Raw genomic sequence first — 19722 nt, 5'->3', positions numbered from 1 at the left:
TGTTTTTCCATCTATTTCCCATGAAGTGATGGGACCAGATGCCATGATCTTTGTTTTCTGAATGTTGAGCTTCAAGCCAACCTTTTCACTCTCCTCTTTCACTTTCATCAAGAGGCTTTTGAGTTCCTCTTCACTTTCTGCCATAAGGGTAGTGTCATCTGCATATCTGAGATTATTGATATTTCTCCCAGCAATCTTGATTCCAGCTTGTGCTTCTTCCAGCCCAGCGTTCCTCATGATGTACTCTGCATATAAGTTAAATAAGCAAGGTGACAATATACAGCGTTAGGAGCTAAAAATTTTAAAGATATCAGATTTATAAGTAGGAAAATACATATCTTATGCATACTTACACAAAGGTAATATCCAAGGAAAATCAAAGAATTTACTTATATCTTATTTTGAGGATTAATTCTGCTAATAGTCAATGCAAGTGTCCTTTTCAGTGCATGATACAAAATTTATTGGTTACCGCTACTTTACACACTGTGGTTGCTTTCCAGCTGTAAAACCTAGACTTTCTTTTTCCTTTGGAGTTTGAATGGGTTTTAAGTACAGTTCTCAGAGAACATAGGAAGGTTCCTGGTTTAACCCATGGGTTTAATTTAGTTAAGTGTTTTCATTTTTTTTTTTTTCATTCCTTGAATCACTTCTGAGTTTCACTCATTTAATTTGTCACTCTTCCCTTTTACCTTCATTAAAGAAAAGTTCCCTAAATCGAAAATGTCTAGGGAAAATAACTTTTTCAGAAAGGAACCATTTTTAACCCATCTTTCATATACCAGTCCTTCTTTAGTACCATTTTACTTTTTTTTTATTTACTTATTTTAATTGGAGGCTAATTACTTTACAATATTGTATTGGTTTTGCCATACATTGACATGAATTTGCCCCAGGTGTACATATGTTCCCCATCTTGAACCCCCCTCCCACCTCCCTCCCTATCCCACCCCTCTGGTTCATCCCAGTACACCAGCCCTGAGCATCCTGTATCATGTATCGAACTTGGACTAGCGATTCATTTCACATATGATAATATACATGTTTCAATGCCATTCTCCCAAATCATCCCACCCTCGCCCTCTCCCACAGAGTCCAAAAGACTGTTCTATACATCTGTGTCTCTTTTGCTGTCTCGTATACAGGCTTATCGTTATCATCTTTCTAAATTCCATATATATGTGTTAGTATACTGTATTGGTGTTTTTCTTTCTGGCTGACTTCACTCTGTATAAGAGGCTCCAGTTTCATCCACTTCAGTACCATTTTAATTTAAATTTTTGTAAGACTTTGGGTCAGGGATGATGTGGTGGGTTTCAAGTCGCTGTATAAAACTGAATTTGAACCCCTGCTAATTTGAATTTTAGAAAAGTTTTTGTATTTTATTTTTATAGCAGTTCTGTTTATGTGGTTATTAGGGGGAAAGCTTCAAGAACCCAGAGCTAATGTCTTTGTTACATAGTAGATGTCTCCTTGTTATTCTTAAGTAATGGAGTTCCTCAGTGGGTTTTGAAGTCATTAGGACTGCCTAAGTTGCATTTTGTTATGGCATTTTACATTGGTCTTACTCATATTTCATCATGCCACCTTTTCTAACCACATTCCATTCATTGTCATCCAAGGAACAGAAATGTTTATTTCTAACAGATTGACTATTCAGTTCTTCTGTCAACAAAGATTACTGTAAAAATCAAACAGAAAGAGAGTAAAAGATAGAATATATTAATTTTCTTCGGGCTTCTGCCTAATTTCTAGTAAGTCAATTCTACTTTATTTTGGGCATCAAAATGAATAATTTATTTTGTAGCTAAATAGAGCAAGTCTGGTTTGGCTAACTTAGTATACCTATGATAATCTTTGCTTGTATTAGGATAATATAACCTAGAAACCTGGGTTGAGGCCTTGTGCTGTGGTTGGACACCATTCTATGGTCTAGCTTGTATGCTTAACATATGTTTTGATGGAAAGAGTCTAACTCTAGAGTCAAGTATTGTGGTTATGGTGGAGGGTAAGGAGAGAAAGGGAAGCTGAGGGGAAACTTACACATTTCTAAAATCATCTTAACTAGAGGAGAGAGAGGAATGGGATTTGGTGGGTTAATAAGGAATAAAATTCTCTAGTGTTCAGGTTGCCAATGATACCAGATAAGATAGCAAGCTAAAATATGCAGATTACCACTCTAATTGCAGAAAGTGAAGAGCAACTTTAGAACCTCTACAGAGCCTCTTGATGGGGTGGAAGAGGAGAGTGAAAAAAGCTGGCTTGAAACTCAGCATTAAAAAACTAAAATCATGGCATCTGGTCCCATCACTTCATGAAAACTAGAAGGGGGAAAAGTAGAAGCCATGACAGATTTTATTTTCTTGGGCTCCAACATCACTGTGGATAGTGACTGCAGCCATGAAATTAAAAAGATGCTTACTCCTTGAAAGGAAAGCTATGACAAATCTAGGAAGCATATTAAAAAGCAGAGACATCACTTTGCTGACAAAGGTCTAGCTAGTCAAAGCTATATATTTTTTTTTTCCAGTAGTCATGTACAGATGTGAGAGTTGGACCATAAAGAAGGTTAAGCACCCAAGAATTGGTGTTTTCAAATTATGGTACTGGAGAAGACTCTTGAGAGTCCCTTGGACTGCAAGGAGATCAAACCAGTCAATCTTAAAGGACATCAACCCTAAATATTTATTGGAAGGACTGATGCTGAAGCTCTAATACTTTGACCACCTGGTGCAAATAGCTGACTCATTGGAAAAGACCCTGATGCTGGGAAAGATTGAAGGCCAAAGGAGAAGAGGGTAGCAGAGATTATTAGATAGAATCACTATCTAACTCAATGGACATGAATTTGAGCAAACCCCAAGAGATAGTGAAGGACAGGAGAGCCTGGCGTGCTATAGTCCATAGGTTTGCAGAGTTGGACAGACTTCGCAACTGAAGACCAAGTGTTTAGGATTTGAGTGTTGATACCTTCAAGCACAGCAGCCTCAGAAACAGGTTAGGGGAAACTCCACCTGAGTTTTATTTTTTTGAGGGGAGTGGGTTGAAAAGGAATTGTTTGTGATGGGTGAGATTTTGTCAGAATTGATACATTAATGATAGATTTCTTGAGAGCTCAACACTATTGAGAAGGTATCATTGGCTCTATTTTGCAAATGAGAAAACTTGAGGTGTAGAAAAGCAAACAACTTGCCCAATATCACACAGCTAATAAATGGCAGGGTTTACACTCAGATCTGTTTCCAAAGCCTGTATATATACTTAACAGTTATTACACATGCCACTTCCCATTGGTCTGTTTTAACCCTAGATCTGTCAGAGACTAAGTGGCTTTGGCCAATTTCCTTTTCTTTCTTGGTTTCAGTTTTCTTTAGCTATACAAGGGTGAAGTTGATCACTAAATGATTTCTAAGGTCTTTATGAATTTATTCTCAATTTTTTGCATATTCTTTATGCATTTTCCTAATCTACAAAATATGCTTTCATTGCAGACTTGATTTTCTTAGATTCTTGATAACCCTTATATTGTATGGATTAAAGTTATTCATTTGAAGACAAATATTTTATCTGAACTACTTTAGGATGTTTCCATTTTCATAAAGGAAGGCTTACAAAATACAATTTTAAGTGCAAAGAGAGAATTTAAAAGATTAATTTCTAGCATGACAATGGGAGGCTCAAGTGGGAGAGAAATATGTATACATATAGCTGATTCACGTTCTTGTACAGCAGAAACTAACACTATATTGTAAAGCAATTATACTCAAATAAAAATTGAAACAACAGGACTTGGGCGGAAAAAAAAAGCAGGCCAATATGTAGGCAGGCTAGTTTGCAGGAGAGAGCTGGGGAATGAGAATTCTTCAGGTCAGGGCAGATATCAAACACAGACTTCAAAACCTTTAGTTTGTAGAGCAATTTATGCAAATAGGCCTTGTTGAAAAGAATTGAACCATCAGTCTGTAATTAGTGGAGTTTAACAGCTGAGTGCAGTCAGGAAAATAGAAAGAGACCCCTTCTCAAATCGCTGTCATCCAAGAGTGATTATAGGCATACTAGAATCAAACTCCCTGAGGCACAACATTACTCTTAACACTGTGGTAGGAAAAATAGACCTCATTAAAATCATCTCATCAGTTACTAAACAAATAAGCAAATAACATTAACAAGCCCAGAGTTGCTACAATATATTTTTCTAAATATCCAGTTTCCAACAAAATAATCATGAGACAAAAAGTGAAAGCAAATGCCAAAAGTAAACTCAACTGTATATGTGACCTTAGATGTGAAAGGATTAAACAATACAATCAAAAGGTAGATATGCTGGACTAGATTTAAAAAAACCCACTATACATTGCATACAGGAGATGTTTTAGATTTAAAGATACAAATAGGTGAAAAGTAGAAGAATGGCAAAAAATAGAGAGGGTATAGTAAATATAAGCAAAAGTAGACTTTAAGACAAAAACGTACTAGCAATAAAAAGGTATATTTCAGAATAATAAAAGGGTCAATCTTTAAGGAAGTTCATTATAAATCTGCATGTACTTAACAACAGCCCCAAACACATGCAGCAAAAAGTGACAGAATTAAAGGATAGTTAAACAATATTTGGGGACTCAGTTCCCCACATTCAATAATGAGTAGACTAACTAGGAAGAAAATTAAAGATACAAAAGGCTCAAGCAACACTCTACTCCAATTAGACCTAATAGACATATATAGAACACCATCTTGTAACAGCAGAATACATATTATTTTCAAGAACATGTGAGATATTCTCCAGAATATACCATATGCAAAGCCATAAAACAAGTTTTAATAGATTTAAAGGATGAAATCATGCAAAGTATGTCCTCCCACTATAGTGGAATGAAATTGAAAGCAAACAACAGGAGGGAATTGGAAAATTTATGTAGAAGTAAAACAGCACTCTTAAATAACCAATAGACCAAAGGAAATTATAGGGGAATTGGAAAATAATTGATATTAGAAAAAATGAAACACAAAACCAGCAAAAGGAGTACTCAAAGGAAAATTTATAGTTGTAAATACCTATATAAAATGGAAGAGGGACTTTACTGGCAGATCAGTGGTTAAGATTTCATATTCCCAATGCAAAGGCCAAAAGTAATAAATAATATATATATATATATATATATATATATATATATATATAGGAAGAAAGCTCTCAAGTCAGTAACCTAACTTTTCACTTTAGAAAATCAGAAAAAGAACAATCTAAACCCAAAGCAAGGGGGAAGAAGGGTATGATAAAGATTAGAGTGGAAATAAATGAAATAGAGAATAGAAAAACAAAAAAGAATATTAAACAAAAAAGTCAATTCTGTGAATGGATCAACAAAACTGACAAACCTTTAGCTACACTAAGGAAAAAATGAGATAGACTCAAATTACTAAAATCAAAAGTTTAAGACATTACCTTCTACCTTAAAGAAATCCAAAGGATTATTAGGGAATAGCTACCCCACGCCCGAGGCCGGGGGCAGCGGTGGAGAGGAGCTACCACAAGAACGAGGTAAGGAGCGGCAGCTGCGTTTCCTGGAGCAGCCATGAAGAGATACCCCATGTCCAAAGTAAGAGAAACCCAAGGAAGATGGTGCTCACTGAGAGGGCATCAGAGGGCAGACAGACTGAAACCACAATCACAGACAACAGGCCAATCTGATCACAAGGACCACAGCCTTGTCTAACTCAATGAAACTAAGTCATGCTGTGTGGGGCCACCCAAGACGGGCGGGTCATGGTGGAGAGGTCTGACAGAATGTGGTCCACTGGAGAATGGGATGGCAAACGACTTCAGTATTCTTTCCCTTGAGAACCCCATGAACAGTATGAAAAGGAGAAAAGATAGGACACTGAAAGATGAACTCCCCAGGTCGGTAAGTGCCCAGTATGACTTTGGAGTACAGAGGAGAAATAACTCCAGAATGAATGAAGGGATGAAGTCAAAGCAAAAACCACACCCAGCTGTGGATGGGATTGGTGATGGAAGCAAGAACCAATGCTGTAAAGAGCAATATTGCATAGGAACCTGGAATGTTAGGTCCATGAATCAAGGCAAATCAGAAGTGGTCAAACAGGAGATGGCAAGAGTGAACATAGACTTTCTAGGAATCAGCGAACTAAGATGGACTGGAATGGGTGAATTTAACTCAGATGACCATTATATCTACTACTGTGGGCAAGAATTCTTTAGAAGAAATGGAGTAGCCATCATAGTAAACAAAAGAGTCCGAAATGCAGTACTTGGATGCAATCTCAAAAACAACAGAATGATCTCTCTTCGTTCCCAAGATAAACCATTCAATATCACGGTAATTCAAGTCTATGCCCCAACCAGTAATGCTGAAGATGAACAATTCTATGAAGACCTACAAGACCTTCTAGAATTAACACCCCAAAAAGATGTCCTTTTCATTATAGAGGACTGGAATGCAAAAGTAGGAAGTCCAGAGAGAAGTGGAGTAACAGGCAAATTCGGCCTTGGAGCACAGCATGAAGCAGGGCAAAGGCTAATTGAGTTCTGCCAAGAGAACGCACTGGTTATAGCAAACAAACTCTTCCAACAACACAAGAAAAGACTCCACACAGACATCAACAGATGGTTGACACCAAAATCAGATTGATTATATTCTTTGCAACCAAAGATGGAGAAGCTATACACAGTCAGCCAAAACAAGACCAGGAGCTGACTGTGGCTCAGATCATAAACTCCTTATTGCCAAATTGAGACTGAAATGGAAAAAAGCCACTAGATCATTCAGGTATGACCTAAATGAAATCCCTTATGACTATACAGTGGAAGTGAGAAATAGATTCAGGGACAAGATCTGATAGAGTGCCTGATGAACTATGGACAGAGGTTCGTGACCTTGTACAGGAGACAGGAATCAAGACCATCCCCAAGAAAAAGAAATGCAAAAAAGCAAAATGGCTGTCTGAGGAGGCCTTACAAATAGCTGTGAAAAGAAGGCAAGCAAAAAGCAAAGGAGAAAACGAAATATATACCCATTTGAATGCAGAGTTCCAAAGAATAGCAAGGAGAGATAAGAAAGCATTCCTCAGCGATCAATGCAAATAAATAGAGGAAAACAATAGAATGGTAAAGACTAGAGATCTCTTCAAGAAAATTAAAGATACCAAGGGAACATTTCATGCAAAGATGGGCTCAATAAAGGACAGAAATCATAGGGACCTAGCAGAAGCAGAAGATATTAAGAAGTGGCAAGAATACACAGAACTGTAGAAAAAAGATCTTCATGACCCAGATAATGATGATGGTGTGATCACTCACCTAGAGCCAGACATCCTGGAATGTGAAGTCAAGTGGGCCTTAGAAAGCATCACTAAAAGCAAAACTAGTGGAGGTGATGGAATTCCAGTTGAGCTATTTCAAATCCTGAAAAATGATGCTGTGAATGTGCTGCACTCAATATGCCAGCACATTTGAAAAACTCAGCAGTAGCAACAAACCTGGAAAAGGTCAGTTTTCATTCCAATCCCAAAGAAAGGCAGTGCCAAAGAATGCTCAAACTACTGCACAATTGCAGTCATCTCACACGCTAGTAAAGAAATGCTCAAAATTATCCAAGACTCTCTTCAGCAATACATGAACCGTGAACTTCCAGATGTTCAAGCTGGCTTTAGAAAAGGCAGAGGCACCAGAGATCAAATTGCCAACATCTGCTGGATCATTGAAAAAGCAAAAGAGTTCCAGAAAAGCATCTATTTATGCTTTATTGACTATGCCAAAACCTATGACTGTGTGGATCACAATAAACTGTGGAATTCTGAAAGAGATGGGAATCCCAGAACACCTGACCTGCCTCTTGAGAAACCTGTATGCAGATCAGGAAGAAACAGTTAGAACTTCACATGGAACAACAGACTGGTTTCAAATAGGGAAAGGAGTACGTCAAGGCTGTATATTGTCACCCTGCTTATTTAACTTCTATGCAGAGTACATCTTGAGAAACGCTAGGCGGGAGGAAGCAAAACCTTGAATCAAGATTGCCGGAAGAAATATCAGTAACCACAGATATGCAGATGGCACCACTCTTATAGCAGAAAGTGAAGAAGAACTAAAGAGCCTCTTGATGAAAGTGAAAGAGGAGAGTGAAAAAGTTGGCTTAAAGCTCAACATTCAGAAAAGTAAGATCATGGCATCTGGTCCCATCACTTCATGGCAAATAGATGGGGAAACAGTGGAAACAGTGTCTGACTTTATTTTTCTGGCTACAAAATCACTGCAGATGGTGATTGCAGTCATGAAATTAAAAGACGCTTACTCCTTGGAAGGAAAGTTATGACCAACCTAGACAGAATACTGAAAAGCAGAGACATTACTGCCAACAGAGATCCGTCTAGTCTAGGCTATGGTTTTTCCAGCGGTCATGTTAGAGTTGGACTATAAAGAAAACTGAGCGCTGAAGAATTGATGCTTCTGAACTGTGGTGTTGGTGAAGACTTGAGAGTCCCTTGGACTGCAAGGAAACCCAACCAGTCCATCCTAAAGGATATCGATCCTGGGTGTTCATTGGTGGGACTGATGTTGAAGCTGATACTCCAATACTTTGGCCACCTGATGCAAAGAGCTGACTCACTTGAGAAGACCCTGTTACTGGGAAAGATTGAGGTCAGGAAGAGAAGGGGACGACAGAGGATGAGATGGTTGGATAGCATCACCGACTCAATGGACATGGGTTTGGGTGGACTCTGGGAGTTGGTGACGGACAGGGAGGCCTGGCATGCTGCAGTTCATGGGGTTGCAAAGAGGTGGACACGACTGAGCGACTGAACTGATCTGAATGCACCATTTTAATAGAATAAAATGAAAACTACATTATCTTGTCATTAGAATTAAAAAAATCATTTGGTAAAATTCAACACCAATTTTTGACAAAAATATGCAGCAAACAAAAGGGAACTTCCTCAGCCTGATAAAGGGTATCTATGAAAATAACTAGTTAATATCATACTTAATAGAGAAATACTGAATACATTCCACTTAAGATCAAGAAGAAAGGATTTATGCTCTCCCACTTCTATTCAACATTTTCCTCTATGTCCTCACATGGGTGTTTGTGTAAGGAAGAAAAAATGGCAACCAGAGTGGAAAAGAAGTAAAACTATCTCTATTTGCAAATTACATCATTCTATATATTAAAAATCCTAATGAATATAAAAAGTATTAAAATGAATGAGTATAGCAAGTTTGCATGATACATAAGTATTAAAAAATAGTTATAGTTCTGAAGGGCAGTACTAAGATGGCAGAGGAATAGGATGGGAAGAACAATTTCTCCCCCACAAATTCATCAAAAGATCATTTGAATGCTGAGCAACTTCCACAAAACAACCTCTGAACACTGGCGGAGGACATCAGGCACCCAAAAAGGCAGCCCATTCTCTTCAAAAGGAGGTAGGACAAAATATAAAAACCAAAATGAGAGACAAAAGAGTTAGGCATAGATACTCATCCTGGGGAGAGAGTTGTGAAGGATTAGAGGTTTCCAAACAGCAGATCTGTGGGGAGTTTTGGAATCTAAGAGAGCAACACAAGCAGGAGGAGAAAACCATGCACAGAATACATCAGTTCAGTTCATTTGCACAGTCGTGTCCGACTCTTTGCGACCCCGTGAATCAGCACGCCAGGCCTCCCTGTCCATCACCAACTAGCGGAGTTCATCCAAACTCATGTAAATCGAGTCGGTGATGCCATCCAGCCATCCCATTCTCTATCGTCCCCTTCTCCTCCCGCCCCCAATTCTTCCCAGCGTCAGAGGCTTTTCCAGTGAGTCAACTCGTCGCATGAGGTGGTCAAAGTATTGGACTTTCAGCTTTAGCATCAGTCCTTCCAGTGAACAGCCAGGATTGATCTTTAGAGTGCACTGGTTGGATCTTTTTGCAGTCCAAGGGACCCTCAAGAGTCTTCTCCAGCACCACAGTTCAAAAGCATCAATTCTTCGACAATCAACTTTCTTCACAGTCCAAATCTCACATCCATACATGACCACTGGAAAAACCGTAGCCTTGACTAGATGGACTTTGGTTGGCAAAGTAATGTCTCTGCTTTTTAATATACTATCTAGGTTGGTCATAACTTTCCTTCCAAGGAGTAAACGTCTTTTAATTTCATGGCTGCAATCAACATCCGCAGTGATTTTAGAGCTCAAAAAAAAAAAAAAAAAGTCTTACACTGTTTCCACTGTTTCCCCATCTATTTCCCATGAAGTGATGGGACAAGATGTCATGATCTTTGTTTTCTGAATGTTGAGCTTCAAGCCAACTTTTTCACTCTCCTCTTTCACTTTCATCAACAGGTTTTTTAGTTCCTCTTCACTTTCTGCCATAAGGGTAGTGTCATCTGCATATCTGAGATTATTGATATTTCTACCGGCAATCTTGATTCCAGCTTGTGCTTCTTCCAGCCCAGTGTTCCTCATGATGTACTCTGCATATAAGTTAAATAAGCAGGGTGACATTGTCCACGACAACATTGACGCAGTCCTTTTCCTATTTGGAACCAGTGTGTTGTTCCATGTCCAGTTCTGACTGTTGCATCCTGACTTGCATACAGGTTTCTCAAGAGGCAGGTCAGGTGGTCTGGTATTCCCATCTCTTTCAGAATTTTCCACAGTTTATTGTGATCCACACAGTCAAAAGCTTTGGCATCGTCAATGAAGCAGAAATATATGTCTTTCTGGAACTCTCTTGCTTTCTCCATGATCCAGTGAATGTTGGCAATTTGATCTCTGGTTCCTCTGCCTTTTCTAAAACCCGCCTGAACATCTGAAAGTTCACGGCTCACAAATTGCTGAAGCCTGGCTTGGAGAATTCTGAGCATGACTTTACTAGCGTGTGATGTGAGCACAATTGTACAGTAGTTTGAGCATTCTTTGGCATTACCTTTCTTTGGGATTGGAATGAAGACTGACCTTTTCCAGTCCTGTGGCCACTGCTGAGAATACATGCCTAACCACAACTCCCAGCAGAGAAGTAGCCCAGACGCTCCTGTCTGCCTCCAGCGAGAGGGAGCTGAACAGGGAGGCATGGGATTCATGCTTAGGGTAAGGACCGGGCCTGAATGCCCAGAGGACAATCTGAGGGAGATAACCTGAGAGTGCAACCCAAACTGTGGGATAGCTAGAGAGAGAGAGAGAGAAAAAAAAAAAAGAAAAGAAAGAAATTACTTGCGAAAAGCTCTAACCTAAGCACATCCAGGCTCCAAGCGCGCAGACACGACGCCGGGCTCCATGACCGACCACGTGCAGAAGCGTGGCTGAGAGGAGCTACCCCACGTCCAAGTGGCGGTGGCTTCATGAGTGCAGGAGGGTCGAGAGGAGCTACTCCACATTCAAGATCAGGAGGGGCGGCTGTGACGAGATACTGCTCGTCCAAGGTAAGGTGCAGTGGCTGCGCTTTGCTGGAGCAGCTGTGAAGAGATACCCTGCGACCAAGGTAAGAGAAACCCAAATAAGATGGTAGGTATTGTGAGAGGGCATCAGAGGGCAGACACACTGAAATCATAATCACAGAAAACTAGTTGATCTGATCACATGGACCACAGCCCTGTGTAACTCAATGAAACTAAGCCATGCCGTGTGGGGCCACCCAGTACGGACAGGTCATGGTGGAGAGGTCTGACAGAACGTGGTCCATTGGAGAAGGGAATGGCAAACCATATCAGTATACTTGCCTTGAGAACCCCATGAAAAGTATGAAAAGGCAAAATGATAGGATACTGAGTGAAGAATTCCCCAGGTCAGTAGGTGCCCAGTATGCTACTGGAGATCAGTGGAGAAATAACTCCAAAAAGAATGAATGGATGAAGCCAAAGCAAAAACAATACCCAGTTGTGGATGGGACCACTGATAGAAACAAGGTCCGATGCTGTAAACAGAATTTTGCATAGGAACCTGGAATGTTAGGTCCATGAATCAAGGCAAATTGGAAGTGGTCAGGCAGGAGATGGCAAGAGTGAATGTCGTCATTTTAGGAATCAGCAAACTAAAACGGACAGGAATGGGTGAATTTAACTCAGATGACCATTATATCTACTACTGTGGGCAAGAATCCCTTAGAAGAAATGGAGTAGCCATCATGGTCCACAAAAGAGTCCAAAATGCAGTACTTTGATGCAATCTCAAAAACGACAGAATGATCTCTGTTCATTTCCAAGGCAAAGCATTCAATATTACAGAAATCCAAGCCTACACTTCAATCAGGAATGCTGAAGAAGCCGAATTTGAACGGTGCTATGAAAACCTACAAGATCTTTTAGAACTAACACCCAAAAAAGATGTCCTTTTCATTATAGGGGACTGGAATGCAAAAGTAGGAAGTCAACAAACACATGGAGTAACAGGCAAATTTGTCCTTGGAGCACAGAATGAATCAAGACAAAGGGTAATAGTCTTGCCAAGAGAATGCACTGGACATAGCAAACACCCTCTTCCAACAACACAAGAGAAGACTCTACACATGGACATCCCCAGATGGTCAACACCGAAATCAGATTGATTATATTCTTTGCAGCCAAAGATGGAGAAGCTCTGTACAGTTAGCAAAAACAAGACCAGGAGCTGACTGTGGCTCAGATCATGAACTCCTTATTGCCAAATTCAGGCTTAAATGGAAGCAAGTAGGGAAAAGCACTAGACCATTCAGATATGACCTAAATCAAATCCCTTATGATTATACAGTGGAAGTGAGAAATAGATTTAAGGGACTAGATCTGATAGATAGAGTGCCTGATGTACTATGGACGGAGGTTCGTGACATTGTACAAAGAGACAGAGATCAAGATCATCCCCATGGAAAAGGAATGCAAAAAAGCAAAATGGCTGTCTAGGGAAACCTTACAAATAGCTGTGAAAAGAAGAGAAGTGAGAAAGAAAGGAGAAAAGGAAAGATATAAGCATCTGAATGCAGAGTTCCAAAGAATAGAAAGGAGAGATAAGAAAGCCTTCCCCAGTGATCAATGCAAATAAATAGAGGAAAACCACAGAATAGGAAAGACAAGAGATCTCTTCAAGAAAATTAGAAATTCCAAGGGAACATTTCATGCAAAAATGGGCTTGATAAAGGACAGAAATGGTATGGACCTAACAGAAGCAGAAGATATTAAGAAGAGGTGGCAAGAATACACAGAAGAACTGTACAAAAAAGATCTTCACAACCAAGATAGTCACGATAACGTGATCACTGCCCTAGAGCCAGACATCTTGGAATGTGAAGTCAAGTGGGCCTTAGAAAGCATCACTAAGAACAAAGCTAGTGGAGGTGATGGAATTCCAGTTGAGCTATTTCAAATCCTGAAAGATGATGCTGTGAAAGTGCTGCACTCAATATGCCAGCAAATTTGGAAAACTCAGTAGTGGCCACAGGACTGGGAAAGGTCAGTCTTCACTCCAATCCCAAGGAAAGGCAATGCCAAAGAATGCTCAAACTACCGCACAATTGCACTCATCTCACATGCTAGTAAAGTCATGCTCAAAATTCTCCAAGCCAGGCTTCAGCAATACGTGAACCATGAACTTCCAGATGTTCAAGCTGGTTTTAGGAAAGGCAGAGGAACCAGAGATCAAATTGCCAACATCTGCTGGATCATGGAAAGAACAAGTGAGTTCCAGAAAGACATCTATTTCTGCTTCATTGACTATGCCAAAACCTTTGACTATGTGGATCACAACAAACTGTGGAAAATTCTGAAAGAGATGGGAATACCAGACCACCTGACCTGCCTCTTGAGAAACTTGTATGCAGGTCAGGAAGCAACAGTTAAAACTGGACATGGAACAACAGGCTGGTTCCAAATAGGAAAAGGAGTGTGTCAAGGCTGTATATTGTCACCCTGCTTATTTAACTTATGTGTAGAGTACATCATGAGGAACGCTAGGCTGGAAGAAGCACAAACTGGAATCAAGATTGCCGGTAGAAATATCAATAACCTCAGATATGCAGATGACACCACCCTTATGGCAGAAATTGAAGAGGAACTCAAAAGCCTCTTGATGAAAGTCAAAGAGGAGAGTGAAAAAGTTGGCTTGAAGCTCAACATTCAGAAAACAAAGATCATGGCATCTGGTCCCATCACTTCATGGGAAATAGATGGGGAAACAGTGGAAACAGTGTCAGACTTTATTTTTTGGGGCTCCAAAATCACTGCAGATGCTGATTGTAGCCATGAAATTAAAAGACGCTTACTCCTTGGAAGGAAAGTTATGACCAACTTAGATAGCATATTAAAAAGCAGAGACATTACTTTGCAAACCAAGGTCTTTCTAGTCAAGGCTATGGTTTTTCCAGTGGTTATGTATGGATGTGAGATTTGGACTGTGAAGAAAGCTGATCGCCATAGAATTGATGCTTTTGAAGTGTGGTGTTGGGTAAGACTCTTGAGAGTCCCTTGGACTGCAAGGAGATCAAGCCAGTCCATTCTAAAGGAGATCAGTCCTGGGTGTTCATTGGAAGGACTGATGCTGAAGCTGAAGCTCCAATACTTTGGCCACCTCATGTGAAGTGTTGACTCACTAGAAAAAACTCTGATGCTGGGAGGGTTTGGGGGCAGTAGGAGAAGGGGACGAAAGAGAAGAGATGTCTTGATGGCATCACCGACTTGATGAGTTTGTGTGAACTCCGGGAGTTGTTTATGGACTGGTAGGCCTGGCATTCTGTAATTCATGGGGTCACAAAGAGTCAGACACGACTGAGTGACTGAACTGAACGCACATCTGGGCCCCCTCACAGAACAAAGGATTGAGTGAACACCAAAGGAGAGCTAGCTGGCTGCTGACCTGCCCATTCCCTCACCAGACGCAGACAAATAGGTGGTTGGCAGCAGGAGCCAGAAGGCAAGGGGCAAACTTGGCCCCAGTGATGGCATCCCCCCACCAAACTGTGAGCAGGCATCCAGTTTCTAATCAAGTTTTCCTGGGACCGTGGATGGTTGAAATTTGCCAGGAGGGTCCCAGCCAGAGATAAGGTCCCCAGAGGAGACACACAGTACACCTGAGATGGCATTTTTGCGGCAACCCGGGAAACCAAGCAGCCAGGGCTGGGGAGGTGATTAAGATGCACAGACCACCTGAGACAGTGTGCTCACCAAGCACCTGGTCATCTGAACTCCTTGCACCTGGAAAAGGGCACAAAATTCACGCCCAGCCAAGTCCGTGCCTTTGTGGAGTACCTGAGAACCTGAAGCTGAGCAGCTTAGACCTGGGAAGTGGACAAAATCCAGCTCCCCTGCAGTTCAACCTGAAGCCTGAGCAGTGTAGACCCGGGAAGCACATGCGCTGTGAGCTGGGGTAAACCCACTGTGTTCCATACACTGAGAGCACTTCCCACATACACCAGTGATATTTGTTTGCAGTTTCCCTCCCTCCCCACAGCACAACTGAACAAGTGAGCCTAAATAAGTGACCACCTTCACCTCCTTGTGTCAGGGTAGAAATAAGACCCTCAAGAGACTTGCAAAGAGAGGAAGCCAAATTAAACAAAAGAGGAGGGAACCGCTCTAGAAGTGACAGGTGCAACAGATTAAAGCCCTGTAGTTAGCATAGAACAAGCATGGGTAGGGGCTTTTAGACCTTGAGAAGAACAAGGAAGTATCTGGAACTGAACTGACCCCACATTACCCTCAAAAGCTCCAGAGAAATTCCTAGACATATTTTTATTATTATAATTTTTAATTTTTTAAAATATTAAGTTCTTTATTACTCCTTTATTTTTCATTTTTATAACCTATTACCTTGCCAAAAAGACCCTAATTGTAAAGCAAATTGCATATATATATATATATTTATAATTTTTGTGATTGATTTTGATTTGTATTTTTAATATTGTATTTTTGAGCTTCTAAACTCTACACTAGATTACTGATCTTTGCTTTTTGATATTTGTTATCAATTTTGTACCTTTATGAATCTAATCTTCAGTACCCATTTTTATTTAGGGGTGTGATTACTGGCTTGATTGTTATCTCCCCTTTTGACTCTCCCTTTTCTCCCCCAGGTCACCCTATCTCCTCCCTCCCCCTTCTCTTCTCTACTTAACTCTGTGAATCTCTCTGGGTGTCCCAGGCTGTGGAGAACACTTAGGTAACTGATTGCTGGCTAGATTGACCTCTCCCCCTTTGACTCCCTGTCCTTTCCTCCTGGTCACCTCTATCTCCCTCCTCCCTCTTCTCTTCTCTATGCAACTCTGTGAACCTCTCTGGGTGTCTCTCACTGGGGAGAATCTTTTCACTATTAACCTAGATGTTGATCATCAGTGCTGTATGGATGGAGAAGTCTTGAGGCTACTGTAAGTATAAGACTGAAAGCCAGAGGCAGGAGGCTTAAATCCAAAACTTGAGAACACCAGAAAACTTCAGACTCCAGAGAACATTAATCAACAAGAGTTCATCCAAAAGCCTCCATACCTACACTGAAACCAAGCTCCACCGAAGAGCCATCAAGTTCCAGAGCAAGACATGCCAAACTAATTCTCCTGCAACACAGGAACATAACCCTGAGGATAAAATTCAGGCTGCCCAAAGTCACAGCAAACCTATAGACACCTCAAAACTCACTACTGGACACTTTATTGCACTCCAGAGAGAACAGATACAGCTCCACCCACCAAAACACAGACACTAGTTTCCCTATCCAGGAAAACTTGACAAGCTGCTAGTCTAACGCCACCCAAAGCGAGGAACCTCCACAAAAAAGAGGAACCATAAACTTCCAGCATAGAGAAAGGCCACCCCAATCACAGCAATCTAAACAAAATGAAAAGGCAGAGAAATATTAAGCAGGTAAAGGAACATGATAAATGCCCAGAAAACCAAAGAAAAGAGGAGGAGATAGGGAGTCTACATGAAAAATAATTCAGAATAATGATAGTAAGGATGATCCAAAATATTGAAAACAAAATGGAATTACAAATAAATAGCCTGGAGACAAGGATTGAGAAGATGCAAGAAATGTTTAACAAGGATATAGAAGAAATAAGAAAGAGTCAATCAATAAAGAATAATGCAATAACTGAGATCAGAAGCACTCTGGAGGGAACCAACAGTAGAATAACGGAGACAGAAGAGAGGATAAGTGAGGTGGAAGATAGAATGGTGGAAATAAATGAAGCACAGAGGAAAAAAGAGAAAAGAATTAAAAGAAATGAGGACAACCTCAGAGACCTCTGGAACAATGTGAAATGACCCAACATTCGAAATATAGGATCCCAGAAGACAAGACAAAAGAAAGGCTATGAGAAAATACTTGAGGAGAAAATAGTTGAAAACTTCCTTAACATGGGGAAGGTTATAGCCGCCCAAGTCCAAGAAACCCAGAGAGTCCCAAACAGGATAAACCCAAGGTGAAACACCCCAAGACACATATTAATCAAATTAACAAAGATCAAACACAAAGAACAAACAATAAAAACAGCAAGGAAAAGCAACAAATAACACACAAGGGGATTCTCAAGGATAACGGCTGATCTTCCAATAGAAACTCTTCAGGCCAGAAGGGAATGGCAGGACATACTTGAAGTGATGAAAGAGAAAAACCTACAATCCACATTACTATAGCCCACAAGGATCTCATTCAAATATGAAGCAGAAATCAAAAGCTTTACAGATAAGCAAAAGCTGAGACAATTCAGCACCACCAAACCATCTCTTTACCAAATGCTAAAGGATCTTCTCTAGACTGGAAACACAGAAAAGTTTATAAAGTCGAACCCCAAACAACAAAGTAAATGGCAAAGGGATCATACTTACCAGTAATTACCTTAAATGTAAATGGGTTGAATGTCCCAACCAAAAGACAAAGACTGGCTGAATGGATCCAAAACCAAGACCCCTATATGTGCTGTCTACACCTCAAAACAAGGGAAACATACAGACCGAAAGTGAAGTGCTGGAAAAAGTTATTTCACACAAATAGAGACCAAAAGAAAGCAGGAGTAGCAATACTCATTTCAGATAAAATAGACTGTGAAATAAAGGCCATAAAAAGAGACAAAGAAGGACACTACATAATGATCAAAGTATCAGTCCAAGAAGAAGATATAACAATTATAAATATATATGCACCCAATGTTGGAACGCCACAATAAATAAGGCAAATGCTAGCAAGTATTAAGGGGGAAATTAACAGTAATGCAATAATAGTGGGAGATTTTAATACACCACTCACACCTAAGGATAGATCAAAACTAAACAGAAAATTAGCAAGGAAACACAAACTTTAAATAATGCAATGGAGTACTTAGACCTAATTTATATCTGTAGGACATTTCACCCGAAAACAATAAATTTCACGTTTTTCTCAGTTGAACACGGAACATTCTCCAGGAGAGATCACATCCTGGGCCATAAATCTAGCGTTGGTAAATTAAAAAAAAAAAAAAAAAAACAAAACTGAAATCATTTCAAGCATATTTTCTTAATACAATGCAGTAATAATAGATGTAAACTACAGGAAAAAAAACAGTATTAAAAATACAAATATGTGGAGGCTAAACAACACGCTTCTGAATAACATAAAAAGTCACAGAAGAAATCAAAAAGGAAATAAAAATATGCATAGAAACAAGTGAAAATGAAATCAAAACAACCAAAAACTATGGGACACTGTACAAACAGTTCTAAGGGGAAGGTTCATAGCAATACAAGCTAACCTCAAGAAACAAGAGAAAAATCAAATTAATAACCTAACTTTACACCTAAAGCAACTAGAAAAAGATGAAATGATGAACCCCAGGGTTAGTAGAAGGAAAGAAATCCTAAAAATTAGTGCAGAAATAATTGAAAAAGAAACAAAGGAGACTATCACAAAAAGTAACAAAAGTAAAAACTTGTTCTTTGAGAAGATAAATAAAATAGACAAACCATTAGCCAGACTCATCAAGAAAAAAAGGGAGATTAATCAAACCAACAAAATTGAAAATGGAGAAATCGCAACAGACACAACAGAAATACAAGGAATCATAAAAGACAACTCTCAGCAACTATATGCCAATAAAATGGACAACTTGGAAGAAATGGACAAATTCTTAGAAAAGTATAACTTTCCTTAACTCAACCAGGAAGATATAGAAAATCTTAACAGACCCATCACAAGCACAGAAATAAAAATTGTAATAAAAAAAATCTCCCAACAAACAAAAGCCAAGCACCAGATGTCTTCCCAGGTTAATTCTACCAAAAATTTAGAGTAGAGCTAACACCTATCCTACTCAAATTCTTCCAGAAAATTGCAGAGGAAGGTAAACTTCCAAACTAATTCTATGAGGCCACATTCACCCTAATACCAAAACCAGGCAAAAAGGCCACACAAAAAGAAAACTACAGGCCAATATCACTGATGAATATAGATGCAAAAATCCTTAGCAAAATTCTAGCAAACAGAATCTAACAACATTAAAATGATCATGCATCATGACCAAGTGGGCTTTATTCCAGGGATGCAAGGATTCTTCAATATTGGCAAATCAATCAACGCGATACACCACATTAACAAATTGAAATATGCAAACCATATGATTATCTCAATAGATGCAGAGAAAGCCTTTGACAAAATTCAACATCCATTTATGATAAAAAAAAAAACCCTCCAGAAAGCAGGCATAAAAGGAACATATCTCAAAATGATAAAAGCCATATATGACAAACCCACAGCAAGCATTATCTTCAGTGGTGAAAAATTGAAA

This window comes from Moschus berezovskii, chromosome X, assembly GCF_049115385.1.
Source record: "Moschus berezovskii isolate FMDL1 chromosome X, NW_MosBer_1.0, whole genome shotgun sequence".
Lineage (NCBI taxonomy): Eukaryota > Metazoa > Chordata > Mammalia > Artiodactyla > Moschidae > Moschus > Moschus berezovskii.
Note: the sequence above shows the minus strand (reverse complement) of the source record.